This window comes from Hyperolius riggenbachi, chromosome 5 (genome assembly GCF_040937935.1).
Source record: "Hyperolius riggenbachi isolate aHypRig1 chromosome 5, aHypRig1.pri, whole genome shotgun sequence".
Lineage (NCBI taxonomy): Eukaryota > Metazoa > Chordata > Amphibia > Anura > Hyperoliidae > Hyperolius > Hyperolius riggenbachi.
The window spans coordinates 408142625-408166949 of NC_090650.1; the positions used below are offsets into that span (position 1 = coordinate 408142625).

At 46.5% G+C, this 24325-nt stretch overlaps 1 protein-coding gene across 1 annotated transcript in view; it reads right to left on the minus strand.

Annotated features, from left to right (window-relative positions):
* The window catches only part of EIF3H (eukaryotic translation initiation factor 3 subunit H), a 157317-nt gene that overhangs the window by 68979 nt on the left and 64013 nt on the right, over window positions 1-24325 (minus strand). The gene's annotated exons all lie outside the window — the stretch shown is intronic.

A 24325-nucleotide genomic window follows, 5' to 3' on the forward strand; every position in this document is an offset into this window, starting at 1 on the left:
ACCGTGCTCCAGCCGCAGGGCACCAAGTCTCACCCGCCAGCCAGGCACCAAGCCCCAGCAACCGGCCACAAGGCACCAAGCTCCAGCAGCAGGGCACCAAGTCTCACCCGCCAGCCAGGCACCATGCCCCAGCAGCCAGGCACAAGGCACCAAGCCCCAGCAGCCGGGTACCAAGCCCCACCCGTCGGTCAGACACCATGCCCCAGTAGCAAGGCACCAAGCCCCAGTAGCCAGGCCCCAAGCCGCCGGCTGCAGGGCACCAATCACCAGTGACCGGCATGGATTCAAATTCATGTATATTAAAAGGACATGACCTGAATCTAAAAATTATAAAATTAACCTAAGGGAGGTTCGTACTACAGTGTGCCACTGGGGACCGGGGGTGGGGCGAGTGTCATTACTTACCTATGGGAGGCTGTATGGGATTCGCCATCTTCCCCAAGGAGAAACCTCAGTTGGAAGCTACCAGTCGTTACAATGCATGCCGGGAGATGTAGTCGGTTGATGCATGGCATGCACTGCGGCAATCAAAAGCTCCAAACCTCAATCGCTCCTTGGGGTTGATGCTGAATTCCAAACAGAAGCAAGGGAAGGGGGGGGGGGGGGGGGTCTAGAGAAGGAGCCACCAACGGGTAAGTAATGATGCTCATCCCAACCCCGGGCCCCCCAACCGCACATGTATGTTAAAGATCCTTCCTTATGGAGAGGTTTATTTGATAATGGTGTAGGACCAGGTGCTCTGTTGCCTTCAAAAGGGTGTAAAATGAGAACTTCTAAAGACACCCCCCCCCCCCCCCCTCTCCAATTGTGACCTCCATTCCAAAAACAATTCACTCTGAATGCAGGTTTCTTTCTCACTAAGCCTTCCCATGTAGAAAGTGTAGCTGTTCGGTGGACTATGACTAATCCCAAACACAGATGATGCCAGGGCAGCGATCTCCTGGCAGGAAATGGCGGCGTGGCACGCTGCGAACGTGACGCTACCATTCTGGGTTCTCGGCATGGAAAAATAAAGAAGTCGTGGCTGCTTACAAAGGACTAAAGAAAAAATTGTGTCCATTTAAAGCTCAACTGACTCAGTAGGATTTAATATAGAACTTCATTAGCGGGTGACACGTCCAAGTTGGCGAGGGAAGGCAGAAAGTCATTTTCCGCATAAGCGCTGGTGGATACCCGTACATAGTTACGCGTTAGCAGATGTTCACTGTAACCAACCGCTGCAAAGCTGCATCGCCACCTCCGATAATGGATCAATGTGAGAGAAAGGACTGGAGATAGGACGCCAGTCACGCCGGCGTACCCTGCAAGCTGCCAGTCTGTTCTGCCAACTAGAAATTACTGCATCTCCTATAAAGCCAAATTCCAGGCGTAAATATTTCCCTAGAACTGAGCAGCACTCCAGCGGCAGAACTCGTTTCTATCTGTTTTGATTAGCCGATGTCAAATAAATACCTTTTAAAGTGTCTTGACGGAGACCTCCGCATGTATCATACATTCAGGACTTCACAAAGACTTCTCCATTTCTCTGGAGTTCCCTACTGCAATACAATCCTCAGTCCCCAACACTTTAGAGTGTTAAATATATCCTAAGGCCTCTTGCATGCTGCAAATCACAAATCCAATTTGCGGTTCTGATTTTCCCTGGATGCCATCAACACAAGAAGAAAAACGCAGAAATAAAATGCAGCATGCAGAACAGATTTTAAAAAAAATATAAATACATTTGAAAATCGGAATCGCATGTAGCGTGCAAGAGGCCTTAAAAGGATCCAGAGGTGAGAGTGATTTGGAGAATAATCCATTTGTAATATGGTAGATCAGAGAAATTTCAACGACATCGATCATCAGACCAGGTTCCGGCAGTAATGTTATCACATGATATCACACTGCCACAGATAACTTGCACTGCTCCATGGAGTACAAAGCTTGCACTGCTCCATGGAGTACAAAGCTTGCACTGCTCCATGGAGTACAAAGCTGTTTATCACACATCACCCCACCTGCTCAAAGCAGACAACAACGGTCTCTCCCAATAAGTGGCAACTAACGCCGTAAATTCACAGAATGAGGAACACTAGGAATTAGTTAAATGCATCTTCTATGATCCATATGGGTTATCTTGTCATAACTTAAATTAAAAAAAAAAGTGTAGGTGGTGAGGGGAAGGGGGTGGGAGTACAGAAGAAGTGGAGAAGGAAGGAGGTAGAAAGAAAAAAACGGAAGGAAGCAAGAAAAAGAGAGGGAGGAAAAGACAGAGGTGAAAACAGAAGACGGGGGGGGGGGGGGGGGGCCAGATGGAAGTGGGGAGGTGGGTGTAAAGAGAAAAAAAGAGGAGAAGGGAGGGAGATAAAGGACACCTGAAGTGAGAGGGCTATGGAGGCTGTCATATTTATTTAATTGTAAGCAATACCAGTTGCCTGACTGCCCTGCTGATCCTCTGCCTCTAATATGGTTAGCCATAGACCCTGAACAAGCATGCAGCATATCAGGTGTTTCTGACATTGTTAGATCTGACAAGATTAGCTGCATGCTTGTTTCTGGTGTTATTCAGACACTACTGCAGCCAAATAGACCAGCAGGGCTGCCAGGCAACTGGTATTGTTTAAAAGGAAACATATGGAAGGAAGGAAGGGAGAGAGAGGGAGAGAGAGGGAGAGAGAGAGGGAGGGAGAGGGAGGGAGGGAGAGGGAGGGAGAGGGAGGGAGAGGGAGGGAGAGGGAGGGAGGGAGAGAGAGAGAGAGAGAGATATATCAGGAGGTGCAGGGATTTTTGCCATTATACATAGTACCGTCATCAAACTATATTTTTCGGACTAAAAGACGCACCTAGGGTTAAAGGACAAACCAGGGGAAAAAAAAGATACTAAACCTGGTGCACCCATGGTAAAGGGACATCTTGTGGATTGTGCCCCCCTTTGTACCTCTTGTCTCTCTGTGCCCGCCTCTGTCCTTGTGTCCTCCTCTATGCCCCTTTGTGTTTCCCTGTATCCTCCATCTGTCCTCCTGTGTCCTCCTCTGCATGGGCACAGTACAGGGAGTCCCCGACATTGCGGCGGGTTGGAGGTTGGTATTGGCAGGCGTTCACAAGTCAGGAGCTCCCTGCATTTGGACTAAAAGACGCAGTGACTTTTTTTCCCCACTTTTGGGGGTGAAAAAGTGAGTCTTATAGTCCAAAAAATACAGTAATCAAGAAAGTCACAGATAGGCAAAGTTTAAAAAAAAGTGAAAAGTAAAAAGAAAAAAAAAGCAGTGAAACTACACATGTGAAGATACTGTGGTAAGAATATTTGTTACATTGAGGTGCAGAGATAGTGTGACCTATTGTGCTCTGCAGATCTGGGGATATTCTGACAAGCAGGTGTTCACAATAAAGACTGGAAAAAAAACCCTAAAAAAAAGAAAATCAGACTTAACAATGTTCACACACAGTCTTTAAAAAGAGAAAAAAAAAGTGGTTTTGTTTTGCAAACGAACGCAGCTCCCGAGCTAATCGAGTGAGCAAATCTAAGCCATCAGCGATTTTCTGGATGCAATTGTTACGTCTTAGGAAATCCCCAAGGCAGATTTGGGGCAGGCTATTAAAGCAGCCGCTTCGCACTCCATTTCATACGATAAAAAGTTATGAAACAGGCAGCAAACTCTGTTCCCTCCCATCTCAGGAGAAACTTTCTTTCTGCTCTTGGCTCCTGTCGCGCTAATTAGTCTACAGGGAGCTCAGGAAAAAGCATATATATGCGCAGCCCAGAGAGATGTACTAATAATGACCGCGGACAAACTGAGGCGCTCAGAGACAACAATCCTGACATGGAAACCGCTGATTGGGAAGCTTTATTGGCTAAGGAGCGCCAGTAACAGAACACAACACTTTCCCATCTGCAACTTCATCTCTTACCATATTAATGCTTTACAATCGCTGAACAATAAGCTGCATTTTATTACAAATATTAGCAGCGAGGAAAATAAGATCAGCTTAAAGTTACAGCTTATTTTATAGTGCTCAATCCCCCCTCCAAAACCGTATTCGTAGTTTCCAGTGCATGATGGGAGTGACAGCTAATCTTCAGCACAAGAGGAGGTGTGCAAACCTCTTCAGAAAATTTAGGATTTAGGAAGGACAACCGAGGTGACCTGTGACATGATGAGACAGACATGTGTATGTACAGTGCCAGGCACACAGATAACTATGTTTGTTCTTTTTTATTTCTCTGCCTGAAAGAGTTAAATGACAAGTATGCAAGTGACAGTTTCTGTCTGGGTCGGGAGCAGGTCGGACTATAATGTAACCCTCACAGATAAGTAATTACAGCCATAAAACACTTTCCTGTCAGTAAATGGCTTCTGAGAGCAGGAAAGAGATAAAAAAGGGTCAATAATTCATAGATTTGAGTTCTAGCGTACGTTAATGAAGGTGCCATTGAGCAGAGACAAATACTTAAAAACTAGATTTAAATATAAAACAGTGGGATATCTAAAAAAGTCATTTTTAGGAGAAGGGGGATAGATGCAATCGTTTCTCATCAGTTTATTTTCACCTCGGGTGTCCTTTAAAGTGAAGATGCTTTTTACTTAAAAGGAACCTGAGATGAGGAATTAAACAAAAAATATACATACCTGGGGCTTCCTCCAGGCTTATTGCTCCCTCGCAGTCCTCCACCTCCTCGTTCGTCCGCAAAAAGCGCCGCAAAATCCTTCAGTCCGGGGCCAACTCCACTTGTGCGGCCACACGCAGGCGCAGAATGCTCCCGGCGATGGGAGTGCGTTGGGGGAGCACAAGCGGCTGGACAATTTACTGGGCCAGTTGCGGATGAATGAGGCGGAGGCCGGCGGCGAGGGAGAGAAGCCTGGAGGGGTCTGGAGGAAGCTCCGGTTATGTATATTTTTTAATTCCCCATCTCAGGTACACTATAATGGGACCCTTAGGGCCCTTTTACACTCAATCAGTTGCGCTCAGTTAAAACGAAAAGAAAACTGATTTTCAAAGTAATGCCCATGCTTCCCTATGGCCTCTTTTACACTTAACGCGTTTTAACTGAAATCTTCTTCCCAATGCACGGCTATGGAAAAAATGCGTACCAACGTGCACTAACTGATTAAGTGTAAACAGGGCCTAACCAGAACAGTAGAATGTTGTACTGAACCTACCTACCTACCCCCCCCCCCCCCCCCCCCCCATAATCCATGAGGTCCCTTGGCGTGCTCCGGGCTCCCTCCGTTCTCCCACAGTTGCGTACGACTCCTGGCCAAGTCATGCGCTAACAGAAGTGCCAGTGGGTGTCTAGGGAGCCCAGAGGACGACTACAGGGGGCTGGAGGAAGCCCCAGGTAAGTTCAGTATGGCATTTTTTTGTTCTGTTCAGGGTCCCTTAAATGTTTTAAGGAAGTTCTCTTTGTAAATGATCAGTATTGAGGCATCTCAATATTTTTACTGATCAGCTGTACTAGAAAGGTTTTAGCACAGCTGCAGTGACTGTTAAAGGGAAACTGGAGCAAATAGGATAAGGAGGCTGCCATAGTCATTTCCCTTTAAACAATACAAGTTGCCAGGCAGCCATGCTGATCTATTTGGCTGCAGCAGTGTCTGAATCACACCAGAAACAAGCATGCTGCTGATCTGCTGCATGCTTGTTCAGGGTCTATGGCTAAAAGCATTAGTGGCAGAGGATCAGCAGGGCAGCCAGGCAACTGGTATTGCTTAAAAGGAAATAAATATGGCAGCCTCCATATACCTCTCACTACAGTTGTCCTTTAAAATGTCAAATACCTTACCACAAAAAATAGTTACGGTAAATTCTATATCTGCGTTTAAAAGGGGCTTGGTTGCTAATTTTCAAACAAATCCACCCAAACCGACCGGCTCACATGGTACACACTTTAAAGCGGACCTGAACTCAAAACTTCCTTTCTGCTCTAAAAGATAATTAGCAGCATAATAGCTTTTAAAGAAACATTTTGTTACAGCTGATACAAATCTTGCAATAAATCTGCAGTGTGTCTACTTCCAGCTTTCATGGAAGCAGACATCGGGTTAACATCCTGTGTACAAATTAGCTGCTCTGCCATGGCAGGCAGGTGACAGCTGAGAGATCAAATTACAACTTGTGATTAGACACAGATGAGGGGGAATTAGACATGCTAAACTCTCTAAATACATACAAGGTGCATGTTTGGGGGCCCCAGCCAGATGCGGCTGACAGGTGAGTGGTGCGGGAGATGTGCCAACACGGGGCGTCCCTGTAAAAGATGTACAATTACAATTACATCCAACCAAAGCCTCCCAACTTGAATGCTACCCAATTTATGCAATTCCTGCTAGATTTGGTACGGCAGGCAAAGGGTGTATGACAGTATACCTGATTGGCTGAGTGGCGCCTGCTGACCAAATAAAAGGTAGGAAAGTGCTTTAGCTGGGAGTGAGCAAATTGTGTGTGTGTTTTATAGCATTCAGTTCAGAGGCAGTGGGGGTGAGTTCCCTGGTTGTGAGAGGTCCAGGGCTCGCCTGCACTTCCCTCTAGGCCGGGGGTCCCCAACCTGTGGGCCACGGCCCACTGGTGGTCCGCGGGCAGCTTCCTGATGGGCCGTAGCAGCTCTCCCCCTCGCAGCCGCTCCTCCTGTTACCTTAGGAACGGCGGCCGCTTCCTTCCTTATGTTCCCCATAGCCGCCCTCCTCGCTTCAGCACCTTCAATTACAGCGTGATCATCGCGTCCCCCGGCTGCTGTAAGAAGTGAAGGAACCAAGGCAACGGTTACCATGGTAGCGGCGATGCACCGCTACAGGAAGCCGCTGCCCTACTTCCCTTCTTACAGCAGCCGTGTGACGAGATGATCGCGCTGTAATTGAAGGTGCTGAAGCGAGGAGAGCGGCTATGGAGATTATAAGGAAGGAAGCGGCCGCCGGCTAGGCCTAAGGTAATAGCGGGGTGCGGGACGGGACGGCGACGGCTATACTGGGGCACTACCTACTAGGGTTGCCGCGATTTACCGGTATTACGGTATACCACGGTTTTACTAAGCACGGTAATCACGGTAATCACTTTTGGAAAATACCGGTTTTTGCTGTATTTCCGCATCCCCGCCACTGCTCCGGCATTGTCCTGCTCTGTGTCTCCCTTTGTAACGAAGGCAAGCTCCCAAAGCTAGTTTCTGATTGCGGGAGGCTTGCCGACATGAGTGCAGGAGCTGGGTGGTGATGCGTGTCCTGTGATGACGCGGCCACGGCTGGAGCGCACACGGAGATCTATTTCCCCGGCAATGTATCTGCTTGTGGTTTCTTTTTATTGTGGACTGTACCACAAAGGCAGAGGGGGAGTCACCAGGTCATTCCTGCTAAATAAATACGGCAAATGAGAAAAGGCTACAGCCCGTCCTCCCTCCTGCTAGATGCACGCAGCCCCCTGCCTCCCCCCCCCCCCCCCCCCTGCAAAGCTGACATAAACACTGATACAGATCAGTGTTCAAAGGAATGTCCAGCTCTCCTCCCCCATGAAAATGAGTATGCCGCCCGCCCGGGAGAAGGAGTGAGAGACGCACTGCACGTGGAGAAGCTGAAGCTTATGACACCAGATAAGCAGTGTTGCTGTGTGAGAGGTGCTGTGTTTGTATGAATGCAGCTAGTGTGTATATGTATGGCATGTGTGTGTGATGTCTGCCTGATGGATGTCTGCCTGCCGGATGGATGTCTGCCTGCCGGATTGGTGTGTGTGTGTTTTGTATGATGTCTGCCTGATGTACGTTCGTTTGTGTGAGGTCACGTGTCCTCATGCCCACCGCTCCCCCCTGTTCTACTCTGTCCCCCTACTTTTTAAAGAAATCGTCCGCAGTGGCTTAGCACAGGACATCACCTAATTCATGTCCGCTCCACCCATTTGCATTTTATTTTTCAGCTCTGGTATCATTTAAAGGAAACCAGAGACGCAGCATAGTGAAAGTTTTATATATACCTGCGGCTTCCTCCAGCCCCATCATGCGCACAGATCCCTCCCACGCTGCCATCCTCAGCCTTTTCTATCGCTGTTACTGAGTCCAGTAACTTCGGCCAGTCGCGGCCAGTTTTACGCATGCGCAGTGCGCTCCCTCCATCTCTTGCAGAAAATAGTACTACGCCTGCGTAGTATTATTCTCCGCTGTAGAGAACGCACTGCGCATGCTCAGACTGGCCGCGACTGGCTCAAGTTACCGTACTCAATACCAGCAATAGAAAAAGCTGAGGATGGCAGCGTGGGAGGGATCTGTGCGCATGATGGGGCTGGAGGAAGCCGCAGGTATATATAAAACTTTCACTATGCTTCATCTCTGGTACACTTTAAGGTGTATAGTAAAGTGTACCACCAGCATTTTTGAAGTGGACCTGAATTCAAAACGTCCTCCTCTCTGCTCAGATATGCAACAGCAATTTCTCTCTTTGCTACAGCTGATACAAATCCTAAAATAAATCTGCACAGTTTCTACTTCCTGATTCATGGAAGCAGACATATTAACCTACTGTGCTTTCAAATGGCCTTATTATCTGCCCTCTCTGCCATAGGCAGTCATGTGACACGAGAGAATGAGATTTACTTTTGGTATTTTTTTTTTTTGACATTTAGAAGAGTAAATATTTCAAGCATGACAGGAGGACCCTAACCATTAAGGGTCTAATAAAGAAGAGTTTGTTCAACGTTGACCTTTTCTCATTTTTATAAGGGTTTTTGTAATGAGAATAATTGCGCAATACCGTATACCGTAATACCGTCATACCGTGGTATTTTTTTTGACGGTTATCATACCGTGAATTTTCATACCGTTGCAACCCTACTACCTACCCATACAGGGGCGCGCTGAACTGGGGCACTATACTGGCTATACTGGGCACTATACTGGCTATACTGGGCACTATACTTGCTATACTGGGCACTATACTGGCTATACTGGGCACTAAACTGGCTATATCGGGCACTATACTGGCTATATCGGGCACTATACTGGCTATACTGGGCACTATACTGGGCGCTATACTGGCTATATCGGGCACTATACTGGCTATATATCGGGCGCTATACTGGGGGCTATACTGGGGCACTACCTACCCATACTGGTACTATACTAGCTATACTGGGGCAACTGATAGCTATGCATCCCCCCCCCCGTAACCTGCTGCGCATGACACTGTCCACTAGGATGCGACGAACCGCCAGCTCACCGCCCCCCCCCCCGCTGCGCATGACACTGTCCACTAGGACGCGACGAACCCCCCCCCCCCCCCCCCCCGGCGGGCCCCGGAGAAAAATTTGGTCAGGAAGTGGTCCCCGGGCCGGAAAAGGTTGGGGACCCCTGCTCTAGGCATCGCATGGTGGTTTGGGGGCCCCAGCCAGTGAGAGAGACTTGGGCCCCCGGCTGTCGTGCGGACCAGTGTTTGCAAGGTGCATTTTTCTCTGTTTCCCTCCTGTCCTGTGCAAGAGTTCATTTCCCCCCCCCCCTGTACTGAAAACTGAACGCACGGATCTTGCGCTGAGGGTGCCGCCATATTACACAAGGCTTTTCTGTAGTTTTGACACAATTGCAGCCCTCATCAATCGGTGGCTGCAGACAGCGATCATCAGATGGTGAATATTTTCCAACAATTCTCAAAGCACTATAGAAACATTTACCAGCTATTAGTATCATATTCTTCAGGACTTCACTTTTAATTCTATTGCTCCAGTATTGTGAATTAACCTCATCACCCCATCTGTGCAGGAAACACATGGGCAGAAATTAGATTAAGATAAAGATGATTGATTAGGAGGAATCTGGAGGGGGAGGGGGGTTCAGGCTACAAATTACTCCATTAGTAAATAGAGTTATTATACGTGAGGTCCGTGGTTCCTGCTCATGGCGCTGATCTCTGACATCTCCCTGCTTCATACATATGAAACCATTCTCACATTTAACCCTTTAAGCAGCCAATTTAGAGACTTGCAAGTGCTCCAGGCCATTTTTTTGTTATTTGTGACATTTCCTTGCTTCTAATTAGTACTGCTGTAATTTTTATTCATGATCGCTTATCACTAGGGGGCAGTGTGAGAGAATAACAGAGGACTTCTGCTTTCAGTTTCTATATTTTCTGCTAGTAGGAAGAGATCAAAGCATTGCAAGAATGTACAGCACAAGGTGTTCTGCCAACGGAGGTCAAAAGCGCTGAGCCTTATCTCAAACGAGAACGCTATTGAAGCTGCTAACGACAGTACTTACACGTGTACAAGGCTTGGTAATGTTTTCAATGTAATCATTTTGAGTAGAATTAAAGAGGAACTGTACTCAAAACAATAAAATTGCTTATCGTTTACAATGCTTACTTAAATGATTTAGTCAGTGTTTGCCCATTATAAAATCTTTCCTCTTCCTGATTTACATTCTGAAATGTATCCCCTGGTGGTGACATCTTTAGTTCTGCCAGGTGATTTGTACGGAATGTTCATTAATGAGAGTTCTATGCAGAGGGAGATACTGCTTGCTTGGCAGTTGGAAACAGCCATTATCTCTCACAATCAATGATGTCCAGAAAGCAAACTGTCAGGACCATGGTCATGACATCACACTGTGGGAGGGGTTTCACCACAAATGTAGCCATACAGACCACCCTGATCTATTCAAGAGAAGGTAAAGATTTCTCGTGGAAAAGGGGATATCAGTTACTGATTGGGATGAAGATCAATCTTTGGTTAAGTTCCTCTTTAAACTCCCAGTGGCACGTTGTTTTTTTCCTGTCTACCAAATCTATGCAAATTAGATTCCACAGGTCCCCCCACTGTAAGGATTCCGGCCTCTGGTAGCCACCGCTCCCATCAATAACTGCTACAGGTCCCCTTTTATAGAGCGGTAAGCTGCCTCTGCAGAGGGCCGGCTATTGTCTGGGTACGCAGAAACCTCCCACACGCTCATCCATCCACTTGACGCTCCCTTGAAGTGTAGTTAAGGCCTACAAGGATGTGGAGCGGATCTGCGGACGGCTCATGCTTCATCTGCTGATAGGCGGAATGATGTACTGGCGTTGTCAAAGCACTTATGTCTTCAGATGCTTCTTCACGCTTTACACAAACTACATTTGCTTACTTAAAAGGCAATTGCCGCATGTAGTAGGAAAGAGGCTTCATTTCTCAGCGAGCGTCGGGGCGAAAATTGGCCATTTATGCAAACTTCACGTTACTAAGGAGTTAAAGAGAACCTGAGGCGTAATAAACGTACAAGTAGAATACGTAAGGAGAGGAAATTCCCACGCGGCTCTCCGCCGCTGCCTGGGACCCTCAGTAACATCGGGGTCACCCTCTTCCTTCAGTAGAAGGGTTACCTGAATGAGCTGCTTTTATTTACATATGTTTTTCACACAAAATGGATGACTAGACGTTTACCTCACACACTGGGGAAAGGCCAATTAGGTGGAGTAAGGTGAAGAGAAAAAAAAAAAAAAAAAGCCAGCCCACAAAGCCAAACAGTAATCAAGGCCATGAAAGAGTTCATTTTGAGTAGGTTTTGGAAACAGGCACACAGGAAAAGTGACCAGCATTACGAGGTTTGGGGAGGAAAAAAAAAAAAAAAAAAGACACGTGGGTAATACAGCATCATTTCATTATAGTAAACTCAGTCCTCTGGCCCCAGCAAATGCGTCTGTATAAACATGCAATGTATGACCAATTCTGATATAATAAACTCCTTTTCCTGGTTTCTTGGAGTTTACTATAAAGGGATTCTAATGTATTTATTTATACAAAAGCTGATTCATTTGCATCAGTCAGATGAACAGTGCACACAAAAAAAAATGTCAAACTTGAGGTGAGAGGGATATGGAAGCTGACGTTTATTTCCTTTTAAACAATGCACATTGCCAGGCTGTCCTCCTGATCAGCAAGACTGCCAGGCACCTGGTATAGTTTAAAAGGAAAGGATGATGAAATTATGGCAGCTTTCATAGATCTCACACCTTGGGTTCCTTTTAAAGGGGAAAGTGTTGGCGTGGTGGAGTGCGTTTTCTTACAGTCTGCAGAGTCCTGTGTGCTTTCTGAAGGGAAGGTAATATCTTGAAGGTAGCGGACCAAGAAGCCAACTATCACATCGATCAGACTTTCTGGACTTTAAAGTGTCGTTTGTTTTGTTTCAGATGGATTCTCAGAAAGCCTGGATATTAGCTGGCTTACTTCTCCTCGCTGCCGGGAGTCGCTCTGTAACAATATTCTGTCCGATGGTGCAACTTAAACCATGGACAGGACCGGCAGCGCTGCACACCGCATATCTGACGCAAGCAGCAACGTATTGCCCGTTTGCCTGTGATCAAGGTGGCCATATATCTAGCAATGATGGGCAGATCAACCAAAAGACAGATCTCTGATCGAATCTGACCAGAGAGATCTGTCACCTGCCCATACATCGCAGGCCAATTCCCAATCGATCTCAGCATACAATCTCTCGGGAATCAGCCTTGTGAGGCCAAATCCCCACCCTTGCTGCTTACTCCCCCCCCCCCCCGATTCCCCAACCCCCATGAACCCCAGACCTTACCCACCCCAGGTTCCTGAGCAGTATACTTTACCAGTTGGTGTCTGCTGCCGGCTCCGCGCTCTGTCCACATAAACACGCCCCACGTGGTTGCCGGCGTAGCATGCAACATCACACATGCTTAAGTATACGGCGGCAACCACATGTGGCGCGCATATGTGGATGGAGGACGGGGCACATTTTACACCAGGGGGTCAGTGCCAGGGGTTCTGTCCCATTTGTCCTTATATTACACAACGTTACAGCCACGCATCCGATCGAGCACGTTGGTCCTACATCTTGCAACATGTCCAATCGTGTGGGCATGCTCTTAGTGGCACAGATTTTCATTCAATTATAGTAAGCGAATCAGATGGTTGATTGGCTGCCAAGTCGACACCTTCAGAGTTTAGGCCTCAGTGATTATACACTGTAGCGTGCTGCCTGCTTCCCGGCGTACAGAAACAGTGACGGCATACGAGATTCCCGGCCACACAGAGAAGGTTTACCTGCCATAGAGGGGTCAGGGCCGGGAATACATAGATATGGGGGGGGGGGGGGGGGGGCCTGGGACCTTCCCTCTTGCCGCAGCAGAGGGCCCGATATATCGATCTGGCAGAGCTGAACCTCCATAGGGAATGTAAGACTTGCTTTTATTACTCCTGCAATTAGAATAGCGGAGCGGCACCTTTTATTGGAGATGCAATAAAGTGAGAGGCGCTCAGCCATGTAAGAGTTCCACCATGAACTAATGGCCTAGCATGGAGCCATTAATTGTTACATGGCTCAGAGGCTTTGCTTTATTGCCGTTCCAATACATGCTTGCCCATTGTGACAGAAGCTTAACTCACGGCAGGCGCCTCCAATGCACAGAACCACTAGCTTAAAGGGACCCTGTCAGGACTTGAAGGGTTTATTAACCGTTTAGCAGTCAACTTATTTCGAGGCTTGCAAGTGCTCTAGGTCAATTTATTTTAGCACTTTTTTTTTATTCATTTGTTACATTGCTCCATGTTCCATGCGTCTAATTTGTTACATTGTTCCATACTTATAATTAGTACTGTTATGTTTATTTATGGCCACTTGTCACTAGTGGGCAGTGACAATAACAGAGGACATAATCGCAAACGCCCAGCGCTTTTTGAAGTGATTTTTCTGGGCGATCCTAGGCATGTGACTAGCGGTTTTCTAATTATACCTAGTAAATTGTGGAGAATTTTGGTGTAGCGTTTTTTTTTTGTTTTTCTTTGCAGTGGAGCTGTAACTGAACAGCTTCTGTAACAAAAACGCTTGGAAAACCACTGATCTAGCAGTTTTCAGAGCGGTTTTTCACTTTCCTTTACTTAACATTGAGGCTGAATTGCCTCAGAAATTAGCAGAAATGCCGCAGGACCCACGTTTGTGTTCGGGAGAAAATCACATCGCTCTGGTGTGCACCAGCCCATTCAAATACATTAGCCATGCGCTTTTCAAAGCGCTGGCATTTTTAAAAGCGCTTAGAAGCGCTCTTGGTGTGCAGCATCCCTGAGTCAGACTGGACTGTTATGCCTGTCTGACCTATAGACAAGGGATACGAGAGATAATGGTAACTATCTCACAGAATACAGAAGCAGCCCCCCTGGAGTCACACAGAGGTAAGTGAGCACAGGCGTTTATCCAGCATTGGCTAAGCAGCTGCTGTCTCCTCGCAGTGCTGCGGCCTGGCCATATATCACCACATCTGTGTGGTAAGCAGCACAAGCTGCACTTTAGCCAGCTATTTCCATCATCTCTAGGGCACATTCCATACTCTGCTGCTCTAAATCACACACTTCAGCTGTGGAAGGAAATTCAACTGTATGACAGTGCCAGGTACAGATAAAGGAAATTGCCAATATTACTGACTTCTGTGCCAGCCACTTCCTCACAGATCTGAGTACAGGAGCAGCACACAAGCACTCACTATTCCAGTCAGCAAAGCTGGAAGAACAGAGCATCTGCATGCAGGAGGGAAGATGCAAACGCTTCCTCACACAAGGGGGCGACGTCTGTAAGCTCAGGACGCTCAAACATGGCCGATTACAACAAAAATGGACGCCGTTCACTTCAACACAAAAAAAGATGAAGTTACTAGGCCCAGCCACCCATAAACGACTAATCAATGTAATAGGATACATAACACAACACGTGTGTGACTACTGAACAAGAAGATCAATAAGGTCTCTTTCACACCAGAGCCCTTTTTCAGCGTTTTAACGCAAAGTCTATACTTTGCGTTTACCAAGGTAAAAGGAAAGTCCATAGACTTTCCTTTTACCTTTCACACCCGATGCTGCGTTTCGATGCGTTGCGGTACGACGCATCCCGGTGCATTTTATCGTCGGGAATCGGCGTTTCCCCGTCGGGTTAATTGATACTACCGCCGCTACTCCGCGCCGCACCGCAGGTTCCTGACGGCAGCCGCAGGCTAGTAAAACGCTTGCAGGAGAACGGCTCCTGCACACGTTGTAGATGTGCAACAGGCCTAAGACATACACATGCCTGATAAGACACAAGAGGGCGTGGTTACTAGGTCTGAGCTACACAAACATGGCTGATTGAAACAAACATAATTATGCCCAAGCCAGACATACATGGAACTCTAGTGAAAATAATGTAATAACAAAGTGCTTAATTTTTACAATTATTATGTATAAGGGCCTGTTCAGACTATGCGCGTTCCTGGAAGTTTTCAGGGAACGTGTCTGGGTACCAAAAACGCATAGGAACGGCTCCTAATGCTTTTGAATGGGCTGGTTCACATGTATGCGTATGAGACGCATACGTTTCTCATCCGCATTGCTGCACGCAGTTCTGTGCGATACACATAGAAACGGACGCAATGAAAGTCTATGGACACGTATCAAAAACGCATACTATTGCGTTTTTAGCGTCCGTTTCCCTCTGCGGTTCCCATAATTTTTTTTTCTCCCCTGGGTCACGTGTGTGTGCAAAACGCAATAGAATACGCATTAGAACGCAAGAAAAACGCATGCGTTTTTCAACTTGCGTTTCTTTGATTTTAAACGCATTCTTCATACGCAGATAGTCTGAACAGGCCCTAAATGATTTAGTCAGTGCTTGCTTGCCCATTGTAAAATCTTTCCTCTCCCTCAGTGTTCTCCCCAGGCTCTTTTAGCCGGGTGCTCCACCCGGCTATATTTGGTGACCACCCGCCTGTCATTGGCTCACCTCCTCACCACCTCCTATGCTGTACGCAGAGTTGCCCTGCATTTTCATCTCTCCCCACCCGGCTGCTTTTTCATGCAACCCGGCTACTATTTCATGCCACCCGGCTGGAAAATAATTCTGGGGAGAACACTGTCCCTGATTTACTTTCTGACATTTATCACATGATGACATTTTTACTGCTGGTAGGTGAGGTCGGTGGAAGGAGATGGTGCTTTATTTTTGGGCAGTTGGAAACAGCTGTTATTTCCCACAATGCAACACGGCTCCCACAGTGTGATGTCAGAACCATGGTCATGACATCACACTGTGGGGAGGGGTTTCACCACAATATCAGCCATACATAACCCCCTGATGATCAGTTTATGAAAAGGAAAAGATTTCTCATGGGAAAGAGGGTGTCCGTGTTACTGATCGGGATGAAGTTCAATTCTTGGTTACAGTTTCTCTTTAAAGCGGATCAGAGATGAAAAACTAACTATAACAAGTAACTTTATATCTTATTTAAAGTTTAGATAGTTTACACAGCAAATCTGGCTGCACACAGCTTCAATAGTTTATGATGATTTATTCCTGTGATACAATGAGAGCAGCCATGTTCTGTTTGTCATCATTACACAGGTAATCTGAAACTGCATCTCCACCCCTCAGTCTGTGAAAAATTCCCTCCCCTCTGCCTCTGAAATCTCTGGCTGGTAACCTCCTCCTCCTCCTCCTGCCCAGACTGAGCTCCCATAAGCCCTTGCTACATGGGTCTGAGCGCCTTGGCGTTTTGGAGAAGCTGTGGGCGAGGCTTGTTTAGTTTATAGGGAAATAGAGTATTAAAAAAAAAAAAAAAAAAGTATTTGGATTGAGGAATGCCCTATAAACTATATGTAAGGAACACAATTATGCAATGAGTAAAAACTCATCTCGGATGCACTTTAAATAGAGCCCCTTTTAAGACACTAACTGAACTGTTAATGCCGCCAGTTACCTGATCCACATTAGTATAGTGGAGTATTTTCCAGCGTCAGTAAGGTCAGCAGGTTTGAGTTCTGCGGCGTTGTCCTCTCTCCTCCAAACACATGGAAATCCATCACCCTCCAGCGATTACTGTTCAGCAGTCAGGAAGTCTTGTGACCTCTGTGTGCTAGTTCCGGATTTGTACCCCATACTATTTACCACAGTCCGTTCTGCCTCTCATACCCAATGATAGCCCAGTCCTTCCAATCATACCTGGCTATACACAAAAGTCTTCACTCCACCTCAAACACTTCTGGCCTCTCCCTACAATGCCTGCCCTGTACATGTCGGTTTCCATTAAGGGGCCCAGAAGGAGTTTAACACATAACTAAAAGCAATTCCAAACGGTTTTCAATAAGCATAGTACATGGTTTAAAAACATGCCGTTCTCGGTTCACTAACACCCCCTCAGTTTCCCCATTGAGACCACTGAGACCGATATGGACGTTTTCATATTTACTTTTTAATTTTAAACAATGTAGATTGCCTGACTGTCCTGCTGATCCTCTGTCTGATACTTTAGCCATAGACCCTGAACAAGCATGCACTAAAGTCTGACTGGATTTGCTGAATGCTTGTTTCAGGTGTGCGATTCAGACACTACTGACACATGAAAGATCAGCAGTACAGCCAGGCAACTGGTATTGTTTAAAAAAAAAAAAAAAAAAAAAACGACAATCTCCATATGTCTCTAGCTTCAGGTGTCTTCTAAAGGGAACCTGAGGTGAGAGGGAAATAGAGGCTGCCATATTTATTTCCTTTTAAACAATGCACGCTGCCTGGCAGTTCCCCTGATCCTGTATACTTTCAGCCGTAGACCCTTAACAAGCATACAGTAGATCAGATTCTCTGACTTAGATTTTACTGCATTATCCATATGCTTGTCCCAGGGTTTTGACTCAGACACTACTTATGCCAGAAGATACACAGGGCTGCCAGGCAACTGGCATGGTTTACAAGGAAATAAATATGGCCGCCTCCATATCCCTCTCACTTCAGGTGTCCTTTAATTGTAAGCAGAGCCGTGTATTGGTCATCCGCGGTATCCGCACATTCCTGCGGCGCGAGAGATGAAAGGACACACAGAGGCGGGTGACGGCGGTACAGAAGGCTTCAGCCAGTTCAGGCTGTGTTTGTGTGCGGGCAGATAGGCCCCGTCCCCCCGGTCATACATCCCTGAGCTGCCAGAGAGATTACACGACACGTAGATACAGGTGAAACCGTCTGACGCCGCCGATGAGATGCAAGCGCAACACAAACAGGCTTATGATGAATGAGGGCCCAGGAAAAACCCTGCTGTGACCATATTGTCAGCACATCAGATAATCCTCTCAGCGCTTCAAAAGACGACAGCCAGGCGAGGCGGGCGTAAAATAAAATGTGCAGCAGCAGCCGGGCCCGTCAGATAAAGGGCAGCCCCGGACTGACGAGAAGGGATGCCGCGGCCCCTCCAAACCTGTGATAAGCCGGTTAAGCCTCAGATTCATTACCTGAGCGTTGATTAATGGAGCTGAGCGGGAGGGGGTGAGAAAGGAAAGAGACTTTCCTCAAACGGTTAAAGCTGTGATTTACAGCGGGGCTGCCCAGAATATACGGCTCTCAATGCTCCGCGCTCATGAATCAAACACAAGCAAGCAGCAATATACAGAGAGAGCACAGATGTGATAGCCATAGGTAGAGGGGCGTGCTGCGCCGGGCCTAATGACCCCAGCCTCACATATTACACCAGATTTACAGTGATTTGTGGTTTATATTTACATTAAGGGCTGTATCCCCTCAGATTGTTTTTATCCAATTAAAGAGGGATTCCGGTTCTCACACTAGAAATGACCTCAGCAGTTGCTTCACTGAGATATAAGATTGGGGTACCAAAAAAAGGTACGTTTTTTTAAAGCAAGATCGTCAGCCATAACATCACAAAATCAAATTCCCTTTACCCACTGCTCTGCGTTTATTATGTAGTCTACATGTAGTCTATTGCTAGCGCATTCCAATATAGTAATTATTATTATTATTTAGTATTTATATAGCGCCGACATCTTCCGCAGCGCTGTACATAGTATATTGTCTTGTCACTAACTGTCCCTCAGAGGAGCTCACAATCTAATCCCCTATCATAGTGATATGTCTATGTATGTAAAGCAAAGCAATCTAACAATGATGTATATATCGTGTAGTGCATGTATCATAACCTAGGGCCAATTTGGAGGGAAGCCAAATAACTTATCTGTATGTTTTTGGGATGTGGGAGGAAACCGGAGTACCCGGAGGAAACCCATACAGACAGGGGGAGAACATATACACACTCCTTGCAGGTGTTGAGCTGGCTGGGATACAAATTGGGGACTCAGTGCTGCAAGGCGAGAGCGCTAACCACTGTGCCACCGTGCTGCAATAAATGAAAAGGAGATTGTTGCAGGAAAGAAGAACGAAGACAGTAGGGAATCAATCGAGAACAGGAGGATGGCGCAGAGGCTTCCCGACATGTCAGCAACGCTCGATATTTCAGCCCGAGTCCGACTCGGGCTTACCGTTCCTAGCAAGATTTTTCAGCCCCAGACAGACTCTGGCTTACTGCTAGGGAGGTTAAAGTATACCTGTAGGGGGAAAAATGCCCTAAATAGATACTCCCCAAGTAGAGGGAAGCCTTTGGATAATACCGAGGCTTCCCCCAATGTCCTACAAATCACCTTTCCAGTACTGGGATCCTGAACTTGACCTTGTGGAATACATCCGCGCAGTCGCAATACAGCTCACACCTGAGCAATAGCACAAAGCCGCTCGTGTTTGCCCCCCCCCCCACCCCCCGTGCACAAGCGGCTTGTTCATGGATGGGAGTGAGGTTACCAACTTTCAGAGGGTCCCGGGAAGTGGCCGTAGTCAGTAGGATGTGCGAAGCCTCTGGAGGAAAGTATTTGACTCACAGGTTCACTTTATTTCTTAATTTTATCCTTACACAAGCCAAATAAAAACTTGGACCGGAGCAACTCCGCTTACAACATAGGAGGAGGCGAGTTGACAGCCGGGTGCTCCCCAAAAATTAGGCGGGAGGAGCACCTGGCTAAAAGAGCGTGGGGAGAACACTGTACCGTGCTTTCACTAGCCCCCTCCCCCTGAGAAGCATGTCCGCTGAGAGTTCATGCAAAGCAGCGTTGCACTAATGATCAGGCAACGACCATCAAATGTGATACGCATGGAGTGGGTGTACAAGCAATAAATTAAACTGAGAAGGATATGGATGTTTCAGTTTAAAATACCAGTTGCCTGACTCTCCTGCTGATCCTGTGTCTCTAAATACTTTCAGCCACAGCCCCTGAACAAGCATGCCGATCAGGTGCTCTGACTGAAGTCAGACTGGATTAGCTGCATGCTTGTTTCAGGTGTGTGATTCAGCCTCTACTGCAGCCAAAGAGATCAGCAGGGCTGCCAGGCAACTGGTATTGTTTAAAAGGAAACATCCATATCCCTCTACGTTTAGGTTCCCTTTAAAGAGGATCTTTAACTTAGGCTTGAACTTCACCCCAATCAGTAGCCGATACGCCCTTTCCCACAAGAAACCTTTACCTTTTCTCTAAAAGATCAGGAGAGTCTGTATGGCGGATCATGTGGTGAAACCCTTCCACAATGTGATACTGTGATGTCAGGACTCCTGACAGTTTCCTGTGTCAGGCATGTTGCATTGTGGGAGATAATGTCCGTTTCCAAATGCCAAGCAACCAGTATCTCCCTCTGTGCATATGTATAGATTTATATTAAAAAAAAAAAAAAAAAAAAAAAAACACAAGCTTTTAGCCTATCGCATTGTTAGGGGGTGTGGTTATAGATAATGGCAGTTGGTGCTGTCTAGTCTTTTTCATGTCTGCCAGTAGTAAAGAGGATTACCTGCATGAACGAATTACATGGCGAAGATCAATTTCTTGATCTCATCTATTTTTTTATTTTTTTTAACTTCTCACTTTGCAATGTATTGATTTTTTTTCGCTTTTTGCTAAAGTTCCTCTTTAAAGTGAGTATAGATAGACTCATCACTCTGGCCAGCCTCTTATTCTGTATATGAAAGCCCCACGTCCATTACAGCTGCGGGTACATGCTGATCCGACAACAAACTGCTCAATGCTGCTCCCACTCTCATGATAAAGAAAAGGCTTATCTAAAAAGTAACTACTCTCTCTGGATAAACAGGAGCAGAGGTGGGTTAATATAGGACTAACTTTCAAAGCTATGCAGAATAAATATTGGAAACGCTGTTGGGTAAGGCAGTAAAGCGGCCATTTGAAAAGAAGTAAATTCGATGCTTTTATATATCCAGGAGGAAGCGATGGTGCAATGGTGGGACAACACTGCCCTCCAGTGGTGGCTGAGGAGAGAAAGGTAAGAAATCTCCTTCAGGACTGATGGGGGAACATGAAAGGCGATTTTCAAAGGTAAACCTTGGATCTGAGCTAACATACTTCCAGATGCTAGATTGTTCTCGCTAGGGATTTGTGTCCATGGTCATCTCAGACAAAATATCCAATATCTGTCAAATGACGTCGATCGAGATCGCTAAACAGTCGCAATGAATAGGTGATATACGGTTAAAGAGGCACCACAATGTCATTTCAATATAATGCAGTATATTATTGAGAATACCCTCTTTTATGGTAAATATCCTGGTTTCAAGATCAGAAACACTTCCTATAGCTGTATATTGGTATGTAGACCCACCCTCCAACCGATTCTTAGCCTAGGCTGTTTAGCTATGTGGAACTGTCCTCTCAGAGAATTCTGGGAGATTTTTCTCTAGCTTTGGAACTCTCCGAAACAAACATTCCGCAGAGTTGCACCTGACAGGACTGAAGGACGCTTCCTGTGATAAATTTCAGAATGCAAATCATGGTGAGCAGAGTTCTCCCCAGGCCCTTTAGCCGGGTGCTCCACCTGGGTAATTTTGGTGACCACCCGGCTGACCCCACCTAACTACTTTCTCATACCACCTGGCTGCAAAAAAATAAAAATCTGGGATTAACACTGGTGAGGAAATATTTTACACTGGGCAACCACTAAAGAAGTTATAAATTAATATTGTAAAAAAAAAAATACATAATAAAATAAGCTATTTTATTATTAGGTGACCCTCCCTGTGTTTTAACAGGACGACAAAATATCTATTTTCTAATTTGGGTAAATCTTAAATAATATATAATGCAAGAGCTTCTCACTGCCCTCAGTAGGGGAAGAGCCTGCCACCTGCTGGACACAAGTAGCACATGTGGAGTATATAAATACACCATTTCATATAAATAATATTTAATTAGAAGATTCACTTACTGGAACCAAAAGCAAGAAAAATAGAAAATCTATTTTTTTATTATTTTTTTTTACAATACCAAGACATATTGAAATCAATACAGCTTCTCTTTAGAAAGAAAAAGAAGAATTGATCTGCCATGTTGAACAAAATGGTTCAGTTAGAGTCCATTCAATCCCCCTCCCCGGCACAGATAATTAGAGGAGAGAAGCTCTATTCAGTGAATATTGGAGACATTTACTGTATCTGCGTGTAAATTGTGACAACAGAATGCGCTATGGGCTCTCATTACGGAGTGAGAAGATTGCTGCTAATACATCCATTCATCCGGCACCCCCAGCAGGCCCACACAGCAGACAGGACAATCAATAATGCTTAGCGGAGCAGCACAGGAAGTTACAATGGGGTGGAGGCAAGGTCACCTAAAATACAGCTCTGGGGAGAAGGTCACCCAGCGAGTGCAGCTCTCCCTAGCAGAGCGCTAATACCCATACTGTACCATTAGCAAGATACCAAATTGGATTAAAATAAGTGGTCATCACCAATTCCTGCAGCAGACCTCTAGAGTCACAGGCTGTGATTTTTACCCAGATATCGGTCTGTGTGAAAAAGTGGTTACAAGCTTCAAAGAAGTGAAGTGTAGTGAAACAATAAAATTGCTTATTTTTTTACAATATTCATTTATAGATTACTAGTAAAAAAAAAAATCCCATTAAATAATGGGTGCTAGGCCAATGGCCCGTGCACAGCTGAACCCCCTGCTGCAAGGACCCACGCGTGCAAGGCCAGATTTGTACTCTTCACCGCCCTAGGCCCCTGTCACCAGCCGCCCCTCTTCAGTACAGGTAGCGAGTTGACCCCTCTCCCCTTTCCCTCCAGTATAGGTAGCCAGATGACCCCTCCCCCTTCCCTCTAGTATACGTAGCCAGGTGACTCCTCCCCCTTCCCCCCCAGTATAGGTAGCCAGATAACTCCCTTAATCCCTCCTTTTCCCACCCTCTTTCAGTATAGGTAGCCAGCTCGCCTTCACACTGCAGCAGCCATCAGTGTCACTCATTCCTCCACTCGTCTCCAGTGCAGAAGCTTCCTCTTCCTTTACATCTCCAATGCTGTCCCAGTCCATAGCCGCCGGCCACAATGCAATGCACAGAGAGCAAGGTGGCTGCTGCACAGGGATCTAGCAGCAGAGTAACGCAGTCAGCCGCTCACCTGAACTCCCTGCATTGCAGCATTTGCAAGCTTGCAAATGCTGCACCAGTTTAGCCTGCTGCTTTGGTGCCCTTCCTTCTGTGGTGCCCTAGGCCATGGCCTAGGCCTAAATCCGGCCCTGCACGCGTGCCCGTCCACAACTGCAGCTCCAGGGTCCATCCACATGCCATGCACATGTGCCAGACACACAGACAGTGAAATTATTGTGTAGGATTTAGTCAGTGTTTGTCTATTGTAAAATATTTCCTCTACTTGATTTACATTCTGAAATGCATCACTGGTGGAGACATCTTTAGTTCTGCCAAGGTGTACGAGAGAAATCGCCGCCGGTAGACTTGGGTGCAGGATACAGCCGGTATATGGCTTATCTTGCTGCTGCACAAGTCCTGGCGGAGTTAATTACTATTCCACCTCCAGGTCCACGTGGATGGTTTGCTGGCAGCTGAAATTACAGGGTTTTAAAAGTAACTTCAGCTCTGTATTCTGACATCGCCGAAGTTACTCACTGAGCGCCGCTATAGCCGTAATTCCTATTCCGTCTATGGTGGTGCCGGCTGCACCCAAGTCTCCTGCACTGGATTCCAAGTGTTCGCTGCCAGGTTATCTCTGCAAAATGTTCATTACTGAGAGTTCTGTGCACAGAGGGAGATACTGCATGCTCGGCAGTTGGAAAAAAAAATCTGTGATTTCCCACAATGCAACAAGGTTCATAGAGCGGAAACTGTCAGGACCCTGGTCATGACATCATACTATACTTTGGGAGGGGTTTCACCACAATATCAGCCATACAGACCCTCCTGGTGATCTATAAAGCTTTCTCATGGGAAAAGGGGTATCCGTTACTGACTGGGATGAAGTTCAAACCTTGATTAACGTTCCTGGTTTCACACCTATTTTGTAGCGGTGCAATTACCGCATTGCACGCAGGAAAGCAGCCTTCGTATGACTCCGTGCCACCGTCCGGTGACAGGGTTATATGCATTGCGCTAAGCATAACATTCGTTTAGGATGAAAGCAGTCGGGAAGGCAGCTTCATAGCACTACGAGAGTCCCGTTTTTGGTCAGTGATATGACAGGACAGAGCTGAGTCCTCAGACAGCAAGTCACCCAACGCTCACATGCTTGTTTGTATG